Genomic DNA, 24,801 nt, shown 5'->3' with positions numbered 1-24,801 from the left:
ACAACCAACAACCTCTTCAGCATTGTCCTTTTTCTTTTTGCTTGCAATCACATCACTCTCCTTTTGTTTTCTCTTCTGTACATCCTCATTACAGATATTCTCAATTCTCCTTTTCCGACAAACAACACGTTTTTCAAACACAGGATACTGACCTAAATGAGGAGCATAGCTTCTTCTTAATCTATTATATTCCTTTACACAGTTTGCATCAGCACTAACTTTTGAGTCATCAAAGTCTATCATGAATAGACCAGATAATGTTTTCACTAGTGACAAAGCAACATATGCCATACCTTTTTTGAAGACAGTTGAACCAATGTTTACAAAAGCACTATCTACAGTTAATCCTTGAGATTTGTGAATAGTTACAGCATATGCTAGAGAAAACGGAAACTGCTTCCTACGTACATATAAGTCTTTCACAAGCAAGAAACAAACTGAACAACGACAAATGTCTTTAACCTCTTCAATCTGATCAAATTTTATTTTTAAAAATTCAATTCCATCTTTTTTCTGGTATTTCACAAAACCCACAACTTTACCCATAGTTCCATTCACTAAACCTTTTTCTACATCCAAATTTCTTCTTAAAAATACTCGACAGTTCATACAAACATAAAGATTTTTTTCTAATCCAGCTGTTTTCGAAATGTTCTTCTCTAGAGAATCCAATTTATTTTTCAGTTTGCCTGTTAATGTAATAGTAATTCCTTCATGCTCGATTTTGTCCACTGCTTCCATTTTCTTAATCTCTCCTTTTCCAATTTCAAAAGTTCCTCATTGAATATCGAGCATTCACGTAGTGTTGGCATTAAGCAGATTACAGTATATTTTTCTGCAATGTTCTGGTATATTTTCTCTGCAACTATTTCTTCATTTGGAAATAAATTATGTAGCATCCGACTCTGTAATGCTTCTCTGCCAACTTCTGTAAGTAGTCCAATTCTGATATCTTTCAGAATACTTGCATAATCTTCATCGTTTGCTTGCCTCATATTGGTAGTGAGTTCTTTGTACTCAAAGAATGACCAAATATTTGCATTACCAATACTTCCTAATGACTTCTTTGTGTCTTCATGTGTCACAGTATTAAACACTGGTTGTCCTTTAACTGGAGTGAGCTGCAGCAGATCCCCAAAAACCATAACATGTTTTCCTCCAAATAACACGTCATAGTCTCTCTTTAGAATTTGCTGCATTCTTAAATGCACAAAGGCAAGCATTAAGTTTGATACCATGCTTACCTCATCAATAATGAGAACTTGCATCTTCTTCAACACTCTTGAAACTTCGAAGCATGCTTCTCCTGTTAACTTGTGATATTCTATTTTGTTCTCATGTTCCACTGGTAACATTAGCAAGTGATGTAAGGTAATTCCTTTTATGTTATATGCTGCTAACCCAGTTGGATCAGTAACAACACAAGACAAAGTTGAATCTGTTTTTTGCTGTAGGTAGCTTCGGATGACTTTAATTAAGAAACTTTTTCCAGTTCCAGCTTGTCCACTCACATACATCCTGATTGGTTCAAATGATGCACATGAGCACTCTTTCTTTTCATGTAGTAATCCATGATCAATTATGTTTGTGACTTCTTCATAAATTTGTTTTTGTTCTTCATTCAGTTGCTGTTCCAAATATGTTAAGTCTACTAAATCTTCCTGAGCTTGATTCATAGCTGTTTCCACTTCAGTCATTGCTATTGCAGCTTCATTTTCTACGATTGGTTGTCCTAGGGGATCTTGACTGAGTGTTCCAGAACTTTGGCTGTCTTGAGAACTGTCTCTAGCTACTTCAGCTGCAATTGTAGCTTCCTGTTCAATTTCTTCATTTAACATTTGCACATAATTTGTGAAAGTACTGCATTCAATCGTATCTTTACATGCATTAACGGAATCTTCATAGCTGTGAAAATCTCCAAGTAATTCATCCTCTGAACGCCATGGTTTAAACAGCTGTAAAAGTGCTAAGTAGTAAAATTCCTTTTTGTCAGGAGTGTCGCAACTCAGCTTCCTGTGATTAATCAAGCTTCCTTTTGTTTGCTTCACCAAACATCCTTCCTCACCAATGACTTTATATTTTCCATTGTTGATGTCTTCTGTGGCTTTCCGTGTAAAAATGTAGTTCTGCAGCACTTCATAGAGACACATGTTCTCAAGATGACGACTTCTTTTTGGGTAATATGTGTCCAACATGTTTGATTTCAAAATATCTGTACTTTCCGGGTCATTCTCTGCCAAATATTCAATTTCTCCAACAGATTTCAGTACCCGATTTCGCATTCCTGCAAGGCCTAAACTTACCCAAATTTTTCTTCTGGATTTGGAGTACAGACTTGCAGATGATAACCTATCTGAGCATTCGTAGGATCCAATTTCTCGATGAGATAACATCTTTAAACTAAAACTGTATAGCTTTTTACTGACAGTCTTCTCGTGAGAAATCTCTTCCCACATTTCCTTCAATTCCGTTTTCTCAGATTTAGTGATGTAAGATGTGACATACCGAGCAACAGCAACAGAATTGTCAGCTACATACTGAATATCCATGTTAGCATTCCACATGGATAAAATGACTGGGTTGTAGTCATTTATATATTTTGACTCTTCTTTTCTTCTTAGGTTGTGGGTATTTTTAGGCGATTTTCTTGTAATAGTATGTCGCACAGCTGACATAAAACTGTTGACTCTTCCTTTAGAAAGAACAGGTCGTGGAAATCCAAATCGACATTTTGTGTAGAATTTTTCTTTACTCTTGTACTTTCGTTGACAGTATTTTCCACACCGATGACTTTGGAAACGTAAAACTTGCTCTTTTAAGTGTTTCTCTTCTGTGCTTTTAGGTATAGCACATGTTGCATATCCTTCGATGAAACTTAAAACTGCATCATCAGAATCTGTTCCAAATTTTGGGGCATCCTTGATCCACAACAGCATATGAATATGAGGAGCATCTCTTGCTTGGTACTCTTTTCTCCAAAAGAAATCCACAACTTCTCCAAGAGGTGGATTTTTTTATTGCAGATGAAGGACATCATAGCCTCAAATCTATGATTGAAATATCTGCAAACATTAACCGGATCCAATAAGCACAATTCTCCTGCTGTCTTGTATTGGATGTTTTCAATATTTGAATTTCTCTCGAAGAAAATCCAGAAGATCATCCCAAGCGTACTCAGCACAGCTTAGGGTGAGAAACCATGTAGGAGTTCCTAAATTCCATAACATACACTTCAATTCTCCATGGCGTCGGTACCAATATTCATTTGTCCCACGCTGACAAGCCATTAGATTAATTAATTGAGATTCCAAATGATCATCTCGCTGTTGCACTTTGTTCATAAGATCCTTTCCAGACACATTACGTAGATGTACTCCAGTTTTCAAAATGTGATTTACTGCATAAGATAGTGCTGACAAGTCACTTTCAAATAAAAGATGGAACAAATAAGGAATACTTTGACAAAATCTGGGATCTTCTGCATATAATCTTGTAGTCCGATACTCAGAAGCAGGAATCTGTACTGGACGTTCATCATATCGTCCACCTTTTCCTGTAGGAAACAGCTGGGGAAAACAACGAGCTTCCAAGCTCTCCTCCCAGACACTCACGGGAGTTCCTTGTACTTTTTTCATCTGAAACAGATCAATAGTGTTTGCCATAACTTCTTTTGAATGAAGAGGATGTATGCTGAAATGTTCATAAATTTCTTCTTCTTTTGACTTATCCACTTTTTCAATTTGCCCAGCTGGTATTCCTGAGTCTAGTAGTAAAACTTCTTCATCTTCATCCATATACATTGTTTCATACCATTTATTATTTCTTTTCAAATATAAATTTGCTCTTTGTACTTTTCGTACATCTACCAGCTCCTGCCAAATTTTCTTGTTCTTTGTTGGTACTCCATTAACCAAAATAACTAATGGTTCAGTTTCCAATCTATCTGCATCAATAGTTTCCATATTTTTTTTCAAATCCAATAGCAAATAGACAACTCTTCCTTTTAAACCTCTTTGTAAATCCGAAGGAGGTAATTTGCCTGTTTTGGGCTCCATACGAACTATAGTCTGAAAAGGATGGACACATTGAATGAGTATAGACTCATACGTATTTAAATCACTAAGTTCTGCAGGAATTTCAACCAATTCTAAATTATTATGTACAGCTCTTGCTGCCATTTTATTTTCTTCTAACTTGTTATAACAGTATTTACAAATACGGTGATATTCACCCAAATCAAAACAATTTTCCAGAAATAAATATGTAGCAAAATCCAACCACTTAGTATTATTTTCTTTTTCACTTTTTTTATAGAGATCAACATACCTTGTTTGATTTTTATAATGGCTTCTCCGGCAACAAATACAAGTAATATTTGGTCTTTCATTAGAGATGATAGTAAATTTTGTCATTTGATCTTCAAAATTTTTACTAATAGTAGGTTCTACATTCTCTTCCACATTTTCTTCAATTACTGTGTCATTATCTGCACTTTCTTGTTCCGGACCAAAGTAACAAAACTGAATTTCATCAGTAACATTCTCTACATCTGATACAGATCCACGGAACAGAGCCCTATTCAACTCATTTAACTTTAGTGCTGGACTTTTAGCAAAATACAATCTTCTTACAAACTTTCTCATTTCAGTATGATGAACTGCCAGCATCCTAAAATGGTGAAAAACACTTTGGCAAACTTTCCTAGAAAGACAAGCCAGAGAATGTCCTTGCAAACCAGTATTCTCTCTCACTCTACATGGATCTAGTCTTTGAAGCACCTTAATCTTCTGTTTAACACTTTTTTTACTATATTCTCTTAGAAATTCACGTAATTTATCAATAGATTCCTGTCGTACAGTACAAATACTACTACAATTCCAAGTGTACACTGGGGCTTTAGGACGTCTCCCCATAACCTCATCAGCTATCACTTCTTCCTCATTTCTTGGAACCATTTTCTCCTTTTCCATTATACAACCATCATTCACGTCATAAGCACGACCTCTGGTGTCAACTGCATGTAGCAAACTATTACTTTGAAGATAACTCTCTTCATTAAAAAATGGTTCAGTACTTGAACTATGCATCCATTCTCCTAAAAACACTTTACAAATGTTATTTCTTTTCACTACTCTTTTCGTTTTGCTTTGTGACTTCATTACATTGACCATTTTATCTAATGTACGTACGGATCCTGTTCAAAATGAAAATGAATAGTTTTCTTTTTAAATCTAAAGCCTTAGCTACAATTGATTCAATATCTTTTTTTCGCTTATAAAATGTCGCTTTCCTCTTGTATTTTTTCACATCCTTTAGCAAATTGGACATCACTCTTCTCTGAAACATTTTTCTACGAATGTCTTTAAATGCTGTTTTTCTTTTTAAGTCAATCTTTATTGCTTCTAATTGTACATTAGCATTTTGTAATTTCTCACTTTTGTCCTGTTGTTTTCTACTTGAAACTCTATTTGCAGTGGGGACATTTTTCAAATTAGTTCTTTTTTTGAAGATATTTTTAAAAAAATCCTTGGTTTGCTTACCAGAAGACTTTTTATTTTTTCCAACATGAGGATCTTCAACTAATTTGGGTCCTCCAGTTGTCTTCAAATATAAATGTTTTTTCTGTTCTTTTCTCTTCCTTGATTTTATAGGCATCTTTAACTTATTTCACTGTTGTTCAGCAATACCTGAAAGAAACTAAAAAAAAAACCTTTATGTAATTTAAATGTATTACTATATTTTTTTTGTGCTTTTCAAATCTTATAAAACTATCTACCTCTTTCCTACAAGTGAAAAACACAATAAAACCATCACAAATTAAATCTTCCCCTTTCCTACGAATGTAATTCTAAAAGAACCAGAATACCACAAATTAAAACTCAGACAACAATTCCTGTGTGCGCACAGACTCATGTTGTGATTCTAGTCAGAAAATGAAATTTGATTTGCAATTTGAAAGCACACTTACTATTGTGGTAGAGCAAGTGATAATTACTGTAACAGTCTGACACATTTTCATTATTTCTTTCAGAAACAGAAAACAGCACTTGCCCAAACAGCTATTTGAGACCATGAACATGTGCAACCTGAATGACATACTACACTCTACCAAAGGAAATGTGCCTTGGTGATGTTCAATGTATTAGCGTTACTCACTGCTATCTGAAACATTACACAGCGCTGAATAGTAAGCATGACTGTACATGAGAAACAGCTTGCTCTCTGCTAAGATTGTCCTTCTGGAGACTGTCTACTGTCAGGTGCAAAAGAGATCTGCATGGGCGCTTGCACAACTGCATAAACATTGGAGACATGTATGTAACACTACATGTACAAACTACATGACCCATTGCAGGAGTGGAAGGAAAATCTACCATGTTGATGTCAAATGTGTTTGCATTGCCCTCTCATTTGTGACATATTAATTTGGGCTCAATGGTAGCCATCACAGTTCAATAAAACAAGCTTCCCCTTTCCTACGAATACAATTCTGAAAGAACCAGAGTAACACGAATTGAATCTCTGAGAACAATTCCTGTGTGTGCACAGACTCATGGTCTGATTCTAGGCAGAAAACGAAATTTGATTTGCAATTTGAAAGCACACTTACGACTGTGGTATAGCAAGTGATAATTACTGTAACAGTCTGACACATTTTCATTATATTTTTCAGAAACAGAAAACAGCCCTTGCCGAAACTGCTTTTTGAGACCATGAACATGTGCAACCTGAATGACATACTACACTCTAGCAAAGGAAATGAGCCTTGGTGAGGTTCAATGTATTAGCGTTACTCACTGCTATCTGAAACATTACACAGCGCTGAATAGTAAGCATGACTGTACATGAGAAACAGCTTGCTCTCTGCTAAGATTGTCCTTCCTTCTGGAGACTGTCTACTGTCAGGTGCAAAAGAGATCTGCGTTGATCCTTGCGCAACTGCATAAACATTGGAGACAGGTATGTAACACTAGATGTGTGGTAAGGGTTAATTGGACTTTTGAACATGTACAAACTACATGACCCATTGCAGGAGTGGGAGGAAAATCTACCATGTTGATGTCAAATGTGTTTGCATTGCCCTCTCATTTGTGACATATTAATTTGGGCTCAATGGTAGCCATCACAGTTCAATAAAACAAGCTTCCCCTTTCCTACGAATACAATTCTGAAAGAACCAGAGTAACACGAATTGAAACTCTGAGAACAATTCCTGTGTGCGCACAGACTCATGGTGTGATTCTAGGCAGAAAACGAAATTTGATTTGCAATTTGAAAGCACACTTACGACTGTGGTAGAGCAAGTGATAATTACTGTAACAGTCTGACACATTTTCATTATATTTTTCAGAAACAGAAAACAGCACATGCCCAAACTGCTTTTTGAGACCATGAACATGTGCAACCTGAATAACATACTACACTCTAGCAAAGGAAATGAGCCTTGGTGAGGTTCAATGTATTAGCGTTACTCACTGCTATCTGAAACACCACACAGCACTGAATAGTAAGCTTGACTGTACATGAGAAACAGCTTGCTCTCTGCTAAGGGTGTGCTTCTGGAGACTGTCTACTGTCAAGTGCAAAAGAGATCTGCATTGATCCTTGCGCAACTGCATAAACATTGGAGACATGTATGTAACACTACATGTGTGGTAAGGGTTAATTGGACTTTTGAACATGTACAAACTACATGACCCATTGCAGGAGTGGAAGGAAAATCTACCATGTTGATGTCAAATGTGTTTGCATTGCCCTCTCATTTGTGACATATTAATTTGGGCTCAATGCTAGCCATCACAGTTCAATAAAACAAGCTGCCCCTTTCCTACGAATCCAATTCTGAAAGAACCAGAGTAACACTAATTGAATCTCTGAGAACAATTCCTGTGTGCGCACAGACTCATGGTGTGATTCTAGGCAGAAAACGAAATGTAATGTGCAATTTGAAAGCACACTTACTACTGTGGTAGAGCAAGTGATAATTACTCTAACAGTCAGACACATTTTCATTTTATTTTTCAGAAACAGAAAATAGCACATGCCCAAACAGCTTTGTTATGCTGAATACAAACCATCACAGTTCCAAAAAACAAGCTGCCCCTTTCCTGCGAGTGCAAGGCTAACAGAGCAAGAGCAACACGAAATAAATCTCTGATAACAATTCCTGTGTGCACACTGTCTCATGGTGTGATTCTAGGCAGAAAAAAGTATTCCTGGGTGATACCACTACACCTTAACTTATGGTGAAGACATACTCCATAATATCTAACATGTTCAAGGCACTTAAATACCTTCCTTAACATAAAATGTAAAACACAACTTTTAAAGTGGTAGGAAAATGTACCATGCTATTTTCAAATGTGTTTGCATTTGCCTCTCATTTGTGAGAAAGTGATTTCTACTGAATGCTAATCATCACACTTCAAGAAAACAAACTGCACCTTTCCTGCGAGTGCAAGGCTAACAGAGCAAGAGCAACATGAATTAAATCTCTGATAACAATTCCTGTGTGCACACACACTCGTGGTGTGATTCTAGGCAGAAAACATTATTCCTGGGTGATACCAGTACACCTTAACTTATGGTGAAGACATACTCAATAATATCTCACAACTTCAAGACAGTTAAATATCTCCCAAAACACAAAATGTGAAAAACAACTTTAAAAGAAGAATCACATTTCTATTATTTATATCAAAATGCTCCACATACATTCCCTCTCAAATTCATAACTCACCTTTAAAAGTAGTTAGTTCAGAAATAAATGTGGCACTCAAACAGCAGATTATCAGAGCCAAAATCTCTGAGCTGTACACCTCTCTCCTCTCACCAGAACCAGTTAATGGCAATGTTTCCCTCTCTTTTTCCACACATATACATGTTAACTCCAAATCACAGTGCTTCCCACAATTTTTTCAAATGGAAACACACATTTCTATTGGTTGCAAATTTAAACCCTTTCCAAATGATCCCTTCCCCCAACATGACTTCTGACTGCTACCATAGCAACATATCATGGAACACTGGTGTGAGCAGAGAGGTCAGAAGTTCAGCACACAATGTTTCTAATCCAAAGAGCAAGATTGCTTGACTTTTCAAACCTAACAGCAAATCCAAAGTATTGTTCTGTGGATACACATTTTTCTGAGCTAATACAAAACATGCTTGTAAAAATCTAAACATACAGCCTAGTTTTAATTGTAAAATGATTTGAATCAGCCAATCAGTTCTTTTTTTTTTTTTAAAGTATGTTAGCCTCCATTTTACAACTATCTTTCTTTTCATATTGCCCTTCTACTGAAAGACACCTTCTGAGTGCATCCAGATCTCCTTGAAAGATGTTCACAGTGTGGATTGTAGGTCACAGCTATGTCTTCTGGAGTGAAACGTTTGCAGAAAAAAGAGGTATTGTGAAAGACCTTGCTTTGCCAAATGTAGACATTAAATGGATTGGTCAGAGAGGGTTAAAGTGGCACCAATTAATGCCTTTGGTGAAAACCTTTCTACATCTCCCACAGCCTAACCTTATTATTGTGCACTGTGGTGGAAATGACCTAGGCACTTTAACTGGGGTAGGTCTGGAAATGCTTATTAAGGACACCTTTGTGCAACTAATGTCACTTTTTCCACAAACTGCCTTTGTATATTCTAATATATGCCAAAGGCAAAAGTGCAACTGGTCCAACCAATTTTGTCTGCAGATTGACAAAGCAAGAAAGCATGTCAATAAGTCTGTTTCTGCTTTCCTCAGAGACTATAGTATGGGTTCTATATACCACAACAACTTGCGTTACAACATGCAAGACATTTATAGAGGAGACGGTGTACATTTCAATGATGAAGGGAACAGAGTCTTCCTCTTGAACTTTAGACTCTGCATCGGTACTTACTTGTAGGTACAAAAAAACACTCAATGAACACAACTGCTCTTTTTAGAGCCAACCAACATCCAAACATTTGATTTTGATTTTTAATTCTATTTTTTTATTTTTTTTTTACCTCCGCACGCGTACCGTACGCGCAAGGTACACGTACGCCGCGATTTAAAAAAAAAAAAAAAATGTATTTTTCACACTTCTGGGTCCTTTTTGGACCCCCTGACAAAGGCTAGGGGGTCTGCAACTCTCTACCTTGCCCCCTTTTCACGTTCTCCACCTTTGTTTTTTAGTGTGAGACACACAAAATGGCGGCCGACACTTCCTGATTTCGACCGACTGGAATGTTTACTGTCATGTAACCACCAATCAGAATTACGCTCGCGCACGGCAGCGTGCGCGTGCGGTATGCTTACCGTACGCGCACGGTGCGCGCCTATAGATATATATGTAATTTTAACTGAAATTTTCTCAGGAACTACTGAACAGATTGACTCCAGATATTCAAAAGGCACATCCCTGACCTGAGGACTACCTCTTTCCCAAATTTCAAATAATTCTGTTCAGCCGTTCGGGCTGTACCTTGGACTAAAGGTCCCTATGGAAAAATGCATGGGGAAAACGCGTTTTGGGACCCCCCTTTTTTCACAGCCCCCGCTTGACTAATCACCCTGAGACTTTCAGGGTAGGAGCGGAGCGGAGCTCCCCACCTATTTTGAAAAATTTGTGAGGATTCGTCAACCGGCGCCAAAGTTATTCAAAATAGATTTTTCAGATTTCCTATGGAAACACGGTCCTAACTATAACTATCTACTGGCGACCGCCAGTAGATAATATATGCTAAATATATATGTATCCAACACAAGAAAGTGTCGTAACCTGGTTCTGGAGAAAGAAGCTTTATTTCAATTGGCGCAGGCAACAACGATGGTGAGGCACCTGACGCGTTTCAGAGAATTGCCTTCCTCAGAGGTGCATTACATGTGCAGTGTCCCAGGTGTGGATAGTGAAGTCACCTGCCTGACTGCTGCCGTACTGCAAGTCCCATGATTCATCAGGAGCCTCAGTGGAATACCCGTGCAGTCATGGTGATGTTTGGCCACACTGTCAGCTCCAGCGTGATGTTGCAGGTAAGTACGGTGCTTGGGCAGATACTGGTGCACACAAGCTCGTTGTTGTAGCCCCACAATGTCATAAGGCGCTGTATCCAGAAACCGCCAAGCAAAGGCATCAGCCTCACTCGGCTCCCTTTCTCGCCTTTCACTGTAATAATCGCTGGTAAATCCTCAGGCTCACAGTGGGGCAAGCGGGTCATGCCCCCCTTATTCAATATCCAAAACAGCTCACTGTCATCGGGGGCCCCCAACCCTGCAGGGCGGTCGTGGCATGCGGGACACAGCATTTCCCGTACTTTAACATCCAACACAAGAAAGCGCCATAACCTGGTTCTGGAGAAAGAAGCTTTATTTCAATTGGCGCAGGCAACAACGATGGTGAGGCACCTGACGCGTTTTAGCGAATTGCCTTCCTCAGAGGTGCATCACATGTGCAGTGTCCCAGGTGTGGATAGTGAAGTCACCTGCCTTACTGCTGCCTTACTGCAAGTCCCATAATTCATCAGGAGCCTCAGTGGAATACCAGTGCAGTCATGGTGATGTCTGGCCACACTGTCAGCTCCAGCGTGATGTTGCAGGTAAGTACGGTGCTTGGGCAGACACTGGTGCACACGAGTCCTTTGTTGTAGCCCCACAATGTCCATAAGGCGCTGTATCCAGAACCCGCCAAGCAGAGGCATCAGCCTCACTCGGCTCCCTTTCTCGCCTTTCACTGTAATAATCACCGGTAAATCCTCAGGCTCACAGTGGGGCAAGCGGGTCATGCCCCCCTTATTCAATATCCAAAACAGCTCACTGTCATTGGGGGCCCCCAACCCTGCAGGGCGGTCATGGCATGCGGGAGACAGCATTTCCCGGAGTTTCACATCCAACACAAGAAAGCACCATAACCTGGTTCTGGAGAAAGAAGCTTTATTTCAATTGGGGCAGGCAACAACGATGATGTATATATATATATTTCAATCAAACGGATGCATTGCAAACAATATTTCTTATATTCACAACTATTGGTAATCTGCCAAAAATGTGTCCAAATATTAAAACTGTGCCCTACATGTGTTGCGACCCTCACACATCTAAGCTATATTGTGGCTATACCAATTGACTAGAAAACTAGGCTGACTGTTTTTCTGCTATCTTAAACTGTTCTCAGTTGACTTAATCTGCCCTCAATTGAGAGTCTGTATAGAGAGAATAGCCGAACATGAGGAGAGGTACCTTCAGTGGATTAACTGCATAGCTTACCCTTGTTGAGAGCCACCCTCTGTAGAGTGACTGCATAGCACAATATGCTGAGACACACCCTCAATAGGCCATCTGCAAAGCTGGTAGCAGCCACATTAGTCTGACTGCATAGCTTAAACACCTGAGAGGCACCTTCTGTGAACTGATCACATATATCTAAATGTGCTGAGAGATACCTTAAGGAAACTGATAGAAAAACAGAAGGCACTGAGACTTCAAGAAGCTCAGCACATACAGAAGGTCTCTGAGCACTTCTACCAAGCCAAAGAGTGCCACTGTACATAGTAAAAAGCAAAAAATGCTAAATGCTTCCAAAGAGGCTGTAGCAAATGCTGTCAGGTTTAGGGTTTTTCTTACCAGTCTTGAGGCATTGGGATGGTTCCTGGCTTTGGTTTTTGTAAGTCCTGGTTTGTTCGAGACAGGGGCGACCCCTTCTAGTAGCCACGGTGCTGCCGACAATGAAAGCCGAAGCAGCCAGGGCCCTCCAGAAGGAGCCCCAAGAGGAAAACCACGGAGGGAAAAAACCTCTGATGATGATGAGACTCCAGGAATGAAGGAGAAGACAAGGAGCCAGAAAACACTGGAAGATCAGGAGCCCAGAAGGAACCAGGGGAAAACTGGAAGTCAAGCTGGAACAGAAGTCGCAAGGGCACCAGGAGCGCCAACGGAAGGAAGGGATCACCAAAAATAAGAGTCAAGGAACCAACAGGAGCGAGGACACACCAGCAGGAACAAGGAGTGTTGCAACGCAAGGAAGGAAAGGTTCTGATCCCTTATATACAAAAACAATGGGAAGTGACATACAGGAACAGGAAGTGACAACACAGGAAGGATGTGTCGCCATCTTGGATAGGGAAAGGAGTGAAGTGCAGTATGGGAAGATCGCCATGTTGTAAGGAAGGAAGGTAACCCTCCCCCACTGCCTTCTGGGAGCAAGACTGAGAAGAGGAGAGCAACAATATGGCCCCCAAGGAAGGGGGATTACCAGATGCCAACAACATGTATGGGCAGCCGTGCAAGTACACAGCGAGCCCAACAGAGCAAACCAACAGGCATCGCAGGTGCTTTCTGCAACACTGAATAAAGTATTCCTCCTCTTCTCATGCCACTCAGCTTCCTGCCAACCTTTTAATCTTTTTCAGTGACCCCTGACGAAGAACCGTACAGGTTCGAAATGCATTGGGTATCATTGTGAGTCCTGATTAAATATGATTGGTCGCACATACTTATGTTAAAGCCTGGATCGGCAACAGAAAGTATTTGAAAAAGCGAAAATAAAGTATTTAGCGCAATGGTACTGTCTCTCGATTGATTCTATGAACATATAAGATTTGGACAACGTGGAATATGGATGATTTGATGAACAAGGATGAAAGATGGTCGAGTTTGAAGACAAAAATGATTAAGATAAAGCATTGTTCGCATTCAAGCAGTGCAGCAGCTGGGTGCGGATGAAACGCACCCTTTCTTAAAATTTCTTCGAGATTCTGTGAAGGGGCGATTCACAGTGCTGACTGCACGCATTCATTTTGCAGTTTCAGCTATTCAATGTAGATTTGTAAAGAGGAGGAGTGCATCCGCAATTTATACACTTGCTGCGCAATTTCTTCATCGCCCCAACGTGTGGTTGCACCCCATTGGTTTCGAGTAAGTGAATTCAATAATGGATTGAAAGATTAAAAATATCACTCCGGAGACAGTGGAACATCGACTGACTGTGCACGGACTTCATAAATGGATTAGTACATCATGGCAGATTGGAAGGATGGTGAAACCGAACACTTGTTGGATGTATCATACACTTTATGGACTTTCTCTGATAAACTCGAGGTTTTTGTTGAGGGGGCATTTTAATGTTTTCAATGTTTTTGAGTTGATTTAATGGCAGTGATGTAGTATCTTTTGCTTTGATTCCGTGTTTCATTTGGCATGATTTTGGAAGGCACAGGGTGGAGTGGGTTTCTGTTTTTCAATGGGTGGTACAAAGCATTATGGGTTTTTGAGTCGGATTAGCCGGCCTATGAGAATGGAGGTATTTCACTTTAATTTAGGAATCACGTGGGTACATCTAAAGCACCTGCAAGAGTTTTTCAAGCATTAGTAGCGGGGTAAGGGAGCACAAGATGACTCTTTGGAAAGGAATGGCGTTACGTAAAGGTCACAATGCTGAATACGGCTTACATAAGGTAATTGGGGTTTGTTTCTAAAATGTTTCATTTTGTGTATTTATGATCATGGGTGGGGATTTTTGGGTAATTACAGTTAGGCATAAGTAAGTGTTTAAGCAATGTGCACGTTATGCTTTAAATAAGGATTGTGTTTTTTCGTTAAGTGCTGGAGGGTTGGAACTGTAAAGTTGACATCTGGTTTCGGGAAGAGGTGAAACGAGTAATTGGAGGCTTTGAAATAAGGTCTGTGTGGGAGTGGTTGGTTAAGCAAGTTCTTTTCATCTTTTTCAGTGACCCCTGACGAAGAACCGTACAGGTTCGAAATGCATTGGGTATCATTGTGAGTCCTGATTAAATATGATTGGTCGCACATACTTATGTTAAAGCCTGGATCGGCAACAGAAAGTATTTGAAAAAGCGAAAATAAAGTATTTAGCGCAATGGTACTGTCTCTCGATTGATTCTATAAACATATAAGATTTGGACAACGTGGAATATGGATGATTTGATGAATAAGGATGAAAGATGGTCGAGTTTGAAGACAAAAATGATTAAGATAAAGCATCGTTCGCATTCAAGCAGTGCAGCAGCTGGGTGCGGATGAAACGCACCCTTTCTTAAAATTTCTTCGAGATTCTGTGAAGGGGCGATTCACAGTGCTGACTGCACGTATTCATTTGGCAGTTTCAGCTATTCAATGTAGATTTGTAAAGAGGAGGAGTGCATCCACAATTTATACACTTGCTGCGCAATTTCTTCATCGCCCCAACGTGTGGTTGCACCCCATTGGTTTCGAGTAAGTGAATTCAATAATGGATTGAAAGATTAAAAATATCACTCCGGAGACAGTGGAACATCGACTGACTGTGCACGGACTTCATAAATGGATTAGTACATCATGGCAGATTGGAAGGATGGTGAAACCGAACACTTGTTGGATGTATCATACACTTTATGGACTTTCTCTGATAAACTCGAGGTTTTTGTTGAGGGGGCATTTTAATGTTTTCAATGTTTTTGAGTTGATTTAATGGCAGTGATGTAGTATCTTTTGCTTTGATTCCGTGTTTCATTTGGCATGATTTTGGAAGGCACAGGGTGGAGTGGGTTTCTGTTTTTCAATGGGTGGTACAAAGCATTATGGGTTTTTGAGTCGGATTAGCCAGCCTATGAGAATGGAGGTATTTCACTTTAATTTAGGAATCACGTGGGTACATCTAAAGCACCTGCGAGAGTTTTTCAAGCATTAGTAGCGGGGTAAGGGAGCACAAGATGACTCTTTGGAAAGGAATGGCGTTACGTAAAGGTCACAATGCTGAATACGGCTTACATAAGGTAATTGGGGTTTGTTTCTAAAATGTTTCATTTTGTGTATTTATGATCATGGGTGGGGATTTTTGGGTAATTACAGTTAGGCATAAGTAAGTGTTTAAGCAATGTGCACGTTATGCTTTAAATAAGGATTGTGTTTTTTCGTTAAGTGCTGGAGGGTTGGAACTGTAAAGTTGACATCTGGTTTGGGGAAGAGGTGAAACGAGTAATTGGAGGCTTTGAAATAAGGTCTGTGTGGGAGTGGTTGGTTAAGCAAGTTCTTTTCATCTTTTTCAGTGACCCCTGACGAAGAACCGTACAGGTTCGAAATGCATTGGGTATCATTGTGAGTCCTGATTAAATATGATTGGTCGCACATACTTATGTTAAAGCCTGGATCGGCAACAGAAAGTATTTGAAAAAGCGAAAATAAAGTATTTAGCGCAATGGTACTGTCTCTCGATTGATTCTATGAACATATAAGATTTGGACAACGTGGAATATGGATGATTTGATGAATAAGGATGAAAGATGGTCGAGTTTGTAGACAAAAATGATTAAGATAAAGCATCGTTCGCATTCAAGCAGTGCAGCAGCTGGGTGCGGATGAAACGCACCCTTTCTTAAAATTTCTTCGAGATGCTGTGAAGGGGCGATTCACAGTGCTGACTGCACGCATTCATTTGCCAGTTTCAGCTATTCAATGTAGAGAGGAGGAGTGCATCCGCAATTTATACACTTTTAGACAGTAGGCATTTTCTTGTTTAACCATTCTGTGTGCCTCTGCCTGTTTGTGTATTGACTGTCTGGTTTTGGAGTGACAGGAGCTGGGGAGGTGCATTCTCTCAGACAGACACTGGGGAGGGGTTGATGTGTGTCCTGCTTTTCCTGAATGAGTCAGGGCTGGGCTGAATAGACCATTCAGAGTAGGGGGAGGTGTTCTCACTAGCACCTGAATAGGCCCGATCAGCATTTAGAGTGGTGGGAGGAGATTTTGCTTGCACCTGAATAGGGCCTGTCTGCCTTAAACAATGCTGTCTCCACCTCCTGCCGGGCAGCTGCACCATAGACGACAGAACTGGTTTGGACTGGGCTCAGAGACCCTTGCACAAAGAGAACAAAGACATTTTGGGGTATAAGTATTAGATCTAAAACCCCTGAACGTCTGGAATCAAGAGGAACCTTTGCCAAGGAGAAGAACTGAAGAAACTGAGGAGAAGTACTGCCCTTGCTGTGTGTCTGGGGTTGGCCTTCAGTTGCTGTTTCGGCCAAGGAAAGGAGAAGGACTTTGCTGTGTGTTGTGTCTCCTGCTTGAGGAATGTCTCCAAGGGCTTGAGTAGAGCTTGCCTTCAGTTTTGAAGTCTCAGGAACACAAACACTTCACCCCCAGCTCCCCTGAACTTCCTTGCTGGGAGTTCTGACCTGCCAGGAGTGCCTGTGACTGTGTGGGGCCTCTGGAGGTTATTTCTGCTGCTGGGAGCTAGAAAGCAACACAACAACAAGAAAACTGATGCATCCCTCTTCTTGCGACAGTTTTTCCGATGCAACGCCATGGTGCAAGAAGAATCTCCTCGTACCGCCACGCCACTGCTGAAACCGTCGCAGCGCCTGTCACCGTGGCAAGAATCGACGCATCGAGGGATTGCGGCTGAAAAGGTCGCTGCAGCACCGCTTGCCGCAGCCAAATCGTTTCTAGATGCATCCCAGATTTCCAAGCATCGTCCCTGTGCGGCAAGTTTTCCCTGACGCATCACCTGTGGATTGGAGTAGTCTCAGAATCGGTGCATCGCTTCCCCCAGAGACCAGACCCGATGCATCGCTCCGCTGTGTACAGCGGATTTGTCGCATCGCATCCACGAATGTCTCAGGAACGACGCATCTCTTTGTTTTTCGACGACTTCTGATCGCTGCAGCTGTTTGTCTTGGTGAATTTTGTCGCAACAACAGGTTCTTTGCAAGAAATCACGCATCCATATTTTTCTATGGACTCAGTTGCTGAAACCTTTTGAAAGTCATTTTTCTTAAAACTTGTATGTTGGATTTTTGTCGTTTTGGTCTTGCAAAGCTTAGATAAAGATACTTTATTTTGTAAACCGATGTGGTGTCCATTTTTGGTGTTATCACTGAGTTACTGTGAGTGTTGGTACAAATACTTTACACATTGCCTTTGGGATAAGCCTGTCTGCTCGTGCCAAGCTACCAAGGGGGTGAGCAGGGGTTATCTAAAGTGGGTATCCCCCGTACCCCGACTAGAAGCACGGGTCCGTATTTGGACAAAGGTACCTACATCTGCCAACTAGTGACCCCCATTTCTGACAAATACAGATGATGCTTTTTCCCTTATGAGCACACCACTACTGTCGGGATACTGTGGGAGTCCCCAGTATCATGGAAGAACTTAATTATAGATCACTCAGGTGGGGGCCCTGTGCAGCCTACACAGTGGTAGCCGAGGGTCACAGATGAGAATTCATGGCTCCTGGGCATGTCAGTTGACCTTTACCATCTCCCATACTGACTTGACTTGGAATGGTGTGGTGCTGACAGCATTGCAAGAGAATCCATCAATGTATGCCCTATTCTAACTACACTTGTTTAAGCTAAAACTGCACTCTTCCATTTAAATGTTGCAATTGCAGTTTCTGTGTAATCACAGAACGATGGAGTCTAAATACTTGCCATGAGTAGACTCTTTGCAAACATTTCCATATGGAGACATTTTACATTAGTGAAGTGAGAACCTTGTACAATCCTCTGACACCCACAGATAAAGTTTTCGCTTTAGAAAACTGTAATGGCCAGATATACAACCATTCCATTTTGCGGGTCGCAAATTGCGATTTTTCGGAACTCATAAAATGTAATGTACTAATGTGTCTCAAAAACATTTAGCAATTCCCAATGGGGTCACAAATGACCTGCCTCAGCAATATTGATGAGGCAGACCGCAATTTGCGACCCATTGGAAATGGGCAACAATCACAAGGATAGTGACCTGCTGGGGACAGCAGACCTCCATGTCTGTGTTTGCTTTTTAAATAAAGCAACATTTTTTTTCAAATGCAGCCCTTTTTCCTCAAAGGAAAACGGGATGTATATTATAGAAAAAAATGAAACATTTTCCTTTCATTTGTTAAGGGCAGGCAGTGGTTTGTGGGACCACTGCCTGCTCTTCACAAATATTTTTGCTGCTAAACACAAAGGGGCAGGGATTTCCTGGAGACCCCTTCTCGTTTGCAAATAGCTTACCACCAATTTGAGATTGGTGGCAACTGCAATTGTTTGCGGCCTTATTTGTGGTTGCAAAGCAATCGTACATTTCCCTGTGACTCGCTATTAGGAAGGGACTCCCTTGGCACGCTGCTTCCTAATCGCGTCTCGCAAATCCTGTATTGCTAGTCAGTAATACTTTTCGTGCTACAACCCTTTCTAGAAGTCACACTCGGCCTGATTTTTCATTTGCTACTGCTAAAAATGGTTGTACATCTGGCCATAAATAAATAACAGTTGAAAATATTCTCCAGCTAAGATGTGAAATAAGTCCAGCAGTACACCTTTCTAACCACTGGTACTGCAACATCATCCTATGGAAAATAATGGCAGCAGGGAAAATAGTTACAACAAACAAATGATGGACGGAATGCTGACAATGCAGACATTCTCCCCCAGTCAAGAGATCTGGGTTAAATCCATCGTTCTTTTGCCCACTACGCCACCCCAGTTCAGACATGGCCATATGCAAATCAGTCTTGACCCTGTGCCTCATGGGAACAGTCCAGCCCGAACTGCCAAGCCATGTCTTCCCTGGACCGGAATCAAGCATCCTAGGACCGGTTTCTGGCTATCAGCCGTCATCAGCCAGGATAGCTTGACTCCAATGGCGTAGAGAGCACGGGTCCCACGTCTGGGAATACCCATCCCACTTAGGGCGAAAAGCGTTACAACAAACAATTGACGGACGGAATGCTGACAATGCAGACATTCTCCCCCAGTCAAGAGATCTGGGTTAAATCCATCGTTCTTTTGCCCACTACGCCACCCCAGTTCATGGGTCCCGTGCTCTCCATGCCACTGGAATCAAGCTATCCTGGCTGAAGAGGGGTGAAACCCCGAAACCGGTCCTAGGATGCTTGTTTCCAGTCCAGGGAGGACCTGGCTTGGCAGTTCGGGCTGGACTGTTCCCATGAGGCACAGGGTCAAGACTGATTTGCATATGGCTGGGTTTAAATTGGAAAGGCATGGTGAGCAAAAAAACGATGGATTTAGGCCCAGATCTCTGTACTGGGGTGAATGTATGACATTGTTCTGCATTCTGTCCATCAATTGTTGTTTTAGCAGGGAAAATAGGCCACATAAACTAATTTTAAATTAAAGAAACTAATTTGAACATTTGAAAAATATAAATACATTTCATTCAATATTAATACAAATTAATTTATAAATACTGCATTTTAGTTTATGATAAAATATGTTAATAACCATTTGAGATGTAAACATTCATGTAACATTAATTTCTTTGACAAATATTTAAATTAAATGTATTCAATAATTCTGTAACTATTATTTTTTATTACATAATAAATCAATATTAATGTTATTGTTTAGGTGGGATTTTTGTTTTCAAAGCATAAAAAAATATTTTTTATGTAACTTGATGCATTAAAAATAATTACATATTTAACTCAAAATTAAGTTAATGCTGTAGATTGTCTTTGTTACGCATTTAAAACAAATATTTTAAATTAATTTTGATGAATATGATTTTAAAGACATTTTTACTCTTTTGGTAAACTTTAATTAACTTTTAAACTTTTCCCTTTGCTTTACCATAGGGAAATCTCTGTCCTGTTGGCAAAGATCTCCGCCTGCGTGTGAAAAGTTACAGATTTACAATTTCAAATTAGGCTACACGCCCTGAATTTAGGAGGTGGAGACATGTAAGCCTACTCTGTGTAGTAAATTATACAAGCTTAACTGGTGATTAGCCAAAAGTTGCACATTTACTGCAAAGTGAAATAGTAACCTCACATATGTAGATTTACTCATGTGTAAGTATAACTTTGTGAATAGCTCCCATTGCATCTTTGTACCCAATCCAATGGCACCTACCTCTTCACATTTTGACCTTTCTCAAAACCCCTGAAAAACTGATATTGACCTGAAAAAAACACAATAAAGTCCTTGGGCCTGCCCAGAGGTATATTTTGTGTAAAAAAGAATCTCATGGGAGCTCCATGGAAGAGAGAGGCCTGCAGACTTCGGGTAGCGTCTGTGCTTATTCATTCACTTGTCTTCTTGCCTTTGCAAATCTCTCTTTGTTGTCTGTGTGTGTTGTCAGATAGCCTTCCTCTTGAGATCTAGATTCCCTTCATTCCTTCTGCCTCATCGTTGATACCTCTCTTGCATTTCCTAGAGCAGATGTCCACCTAATACTCTACCACAGCCAGAAAGGAGAGGATCTTCAGTCCCAGTTGTCAGACAATTCTCTGTTTATGATGCCTGTGGCAGCGTGGGGTCTCAATTGCATTGAGTGCTGTGATGTTTATGTGCCAATACTTAACATTAGCATCTAGACACCCACATAGCCATATTTCAATGGACAACCAGGATCCAGATCTAGGGTCCTCTACCCATGCTCCATGGGCCTCTGCCCACCCACCTGCCCTTTCTCCCACAGGGCAGAGACCAGGATTGGGAGGATCCTTTTCTCAAGAGATGCATGAAAGTCTCAAACATCGCTCTGCACTAGAACCAAACTGCACAGCTTGAGAACAGTGAAAAACACAACCAAGTTAAACCTATAAATTTACTATGAACTTGCCATGGGAGCTTTAGGATGCAAAGCATCGCAAAAGTATCTGTCAAACAACGTATGTGCACACATAGGGCATCATTACGATGGCGCGATAGGGACCGCCCGCCATAGGCGCGGCAGGCCCGCCATGCCAATCAGGATGCGACCGCCACCATGGAGGTCGCATCCTGCATTTTTTACACTGCGGTGGGCGGTGGTGTAAGAATCACCCGCCGCAAAATAAAAAATGCATGTTGTGCATGCAAATGGTATACCCCACCCCCCCAACACCCCGGGGGTCCGCAACGGGCCCCCAATACAAAAGACTGCATGCCTTTACATGGCGGCAACGCTGCCATGGAAAGGCATATCTTCGCCTGCATCATAATATGGATGGCAATGTCTTGCAGACACCGCCACCATATTATGCCCCTTTTCCGCCTGGTCGACGAGTCGACCGGCTGAAAAGCGGCAGACCGTCTTTCCGTCTGCCGCGGACCCCTCAGCCATACTAATATGGCGGGGGGTCATTCAGGCATGGATGGCGGGCGGATCGCCCCCGCCGGGCCAGCAGTGGCTACCACCGGCCCGGCGGGGGCGATCCGCCTGCCATCCTAATGGGTCCCATAGTCTTTTTGTGCCAAACGTTGACACAATCATAGTTCCCAATGTCTTGGCATCATAAAGAGCCCAAACCCCCAAAAGTTACGCAAATGGGGTGTTACTTGTAATTAACAAAATATGAATTTCATGCAATTAACATTTCGGCAATTGTCAATGTGTTAACATTTATTCTGGGGGGTTGTGCGTCGAGGAAGGATTTGGTGCTAAATATTGCTCGCCCAACTTCACGCAGTGACGTCTCTGGTCAGAGTCACTCTCAAACAGCATTTCTCTTGAGCACTGACGTCATCGGTGCGTGACTATCTGTAAATAGAATGCTGTACAATTGTTCCACAAATGCGCACAACACACCGATGCAGATTTCCCCCCAGCACTGCGCTGTATGATTTTTAAAAAATCCTGGCTGGGGTAGTTTAGTGAAGTGTCCTCTCTGGCCAGCTGCCATGGAATATTCCTTTCTAATAAAAGTCACTCATGGGGTAAAGGAGGCGGAGTGTAAAAAAATAAAAAGCCTCGACAAAGGTGGAAGCAAATGTGGAATGGTAGATGAAAGGTATTTTAGCTTCTGCATGTACCCTCTATTTTTCCCGTCTGGGTGTGGGGTGAAGAAAAACGGGAGACCCAGGCATAACGTACTATTTCATATGACGTAGCCATGCTCGCTAGAGATACGTTTTGTTTTCTTACGCTTGCAGTTCAAGCCCCTCAAAGATAACCTGTGGTTTGCTTCACTTTCATTGTCTGTGAGGCCATGGGAACACCGGAATGAAAAACAGCCGTGTTGAGCTTTGTTTTCAAGCCTGCAATATATTTCCCTTGGCAACAGTAAACAAAGGATGGCAGCTTCCAGGAAATGAGTGACAGCTCGGCTCAGGGACAGCTGAAATGAGGGGAGGTTGCCAAACATTATAGAAGGTATAAAATGGACGATGGGAGCAGACTGCACGAACATTTAGAGGTTTCGGGGAACATCACTAACAATTCGAGATTAAATCGATTTTTTTATAAACCCCCTCACTTGCCATACAGCCTTATTTTCCATTGTTTCTCATTCGAGGTGCTTCGTTCTATTGTTTGGTAGCGAGCGCTCTTTCTGTGAGGTTTATTAGCTTTTACTTACTTATGGCATGTAAAATGGCTATTTGTTTAAACACTATCTTGTTTTATAATGTCAAGTAAAGGGAGCGATACAATCTCAGTGATAGAATTCTCATTAGAAACTTAGCGTAAACAGAACACCACCTCTAGGGCCCAGTGTACTAAGGAGTGGGTTACAAAGTACTGCAACATACCCTGATCCTTTGTTTACCATATGATTGTTAATGCCCCGGTTACTTATCAGTAATCTTCATTACTCTGAGTATTGTCTTCCTCGCCACATGAGTTGCGTAGTGAGCTTCAGCTCTACACCAGACTTGAAGGAGGTCCTGCAGCACATCAAGGATAACATGGCTTTTTCTGTACCTCCAGTGGAGGAGCAGGCGGAGGACTTATGCAGTACCAGAGACAGGAGCCCGCGTGGCTGCCTTTACATCCTTCGGTCAAGAGGGTGATAGACAATGAATGGCAGGAGGTGGACGAGCAGGCTTTCCCACGCTGAAGCTCACTACGTAACTCTGGCAGCAAGGAAGACTTACGAGGAAGTAATGAGGGACAGCAGACCTCCATCACTGCAATCACATTTTCAAAAAGGCAACAGACAGGCTACAATCAACTCCACACCCTTTCCGCCACACTGAAGATAACCGTGCATAATTTAGAGTTGGGTCGGTCTTCAGTGTGTCAGTGTTGGAAACTACCTCATCTCCTTCACTGGCATACACCTCTGGTGGATTGAAGGCATAAGGACTATCGGAGGTTTTACCATTTGTCTGCCCTCCCTATTTAGAGTAGGCCATTTTTTTTAGTATTGCTTACCAGCATCCAAAACGTGGCGGTAAGTGAAAGCGAAAACATTTCAATGAGTGCCAAGCCATGAGAGAAGTCCCCCATAGTGAGGGTGTCTGTTCTTTTTTTTTTTTTTTAAATCTGGCTTTGGGTTTTGTTTTAGAAAAATAAATAAACGTGAAAGTATGCTGTATGGCTCCTTTATGTTGATGGAGCCGCAAGGCACTTTTTGAATATATTAACAGGGACTGCCATGAAGGCAGTTCCTGCCAATGTGGGGCAGCAGTCATTTCTAAATTTGGAATCAAGTTACTCCATCAGGGTAACAGAGTAAAATACTCTGCTACCCTGACTAAGTTACTGCACTCTAAGCCTGGCCCTTTGTTTTAACAAGCAAAAAGCCTATTCACGCTGCTGCTCATATTTCACTCTCTCCAAAAATAGAGGCTAAGTTAACACAATTAGGTCATCAAAAAAGAAAAAATCAGACAACCACATGACTCACCACCTGCTTTGAAGGCCACGCAAACATGATGGAGAATACATATTGAACATGGTAGAAAGGTAAAAACGGTGCAGGGAGCAACGAGGCCAATATAGTGGGACATTCACATGCACCTAAGGCTGCGCTTGGATGAAGGTGTAGACAAAGGGACGTGGGACCTCTTGCAGCCCAGTCCACGCTACAGTTTCTGTGTGAGAGAACCTTATTGCTACCATCCCACCAGTCTTGGTGGTCGCCCAACTGGCATCCCTAAATTGGCTTCGAGGATCCAGGT

General features: G+C 41.2%; 1 long non-coding RNA gene across 1 annotated transcript; it reads left to right on the top strand.

The window, feature by feature from the left end:
• Positions 1-14,308: 14,308 nt before the first annotated feature.
• Positions 14,309-16,169, top strand: LOC146776274 (uncharacterized). The gene is made up of 2 exons (XR_014971960.1): positions 14,309-14,424; positions 14,698-16,169. It is a non-coding gene; the product is annotated as an uncharacterized LOC146776274 (long non-coding RNA).
• The last annotated feature ends 8,632 nt before the right edge of the window (positions 16,170-24,801 follow it).

The sequence above is a fragment of the Triturus cristatus genome, chromosome 12, assembly GCF_964204655.1.
Source record: "Triturus cristatus chromosome 12, aTriCri1.1, whole genome shotgun sequence".
NCBI classification, from domain to species: Eukaryota; Metazoa; Chordata; class Amphibia; order Caudata; family Salamandridae; genus Triturus; species Triturus cristatus.
Note: the sequence above shows the minus strand (reverse complement) of the source record. Positions and strands in the feature narration are given on the sequence as shown.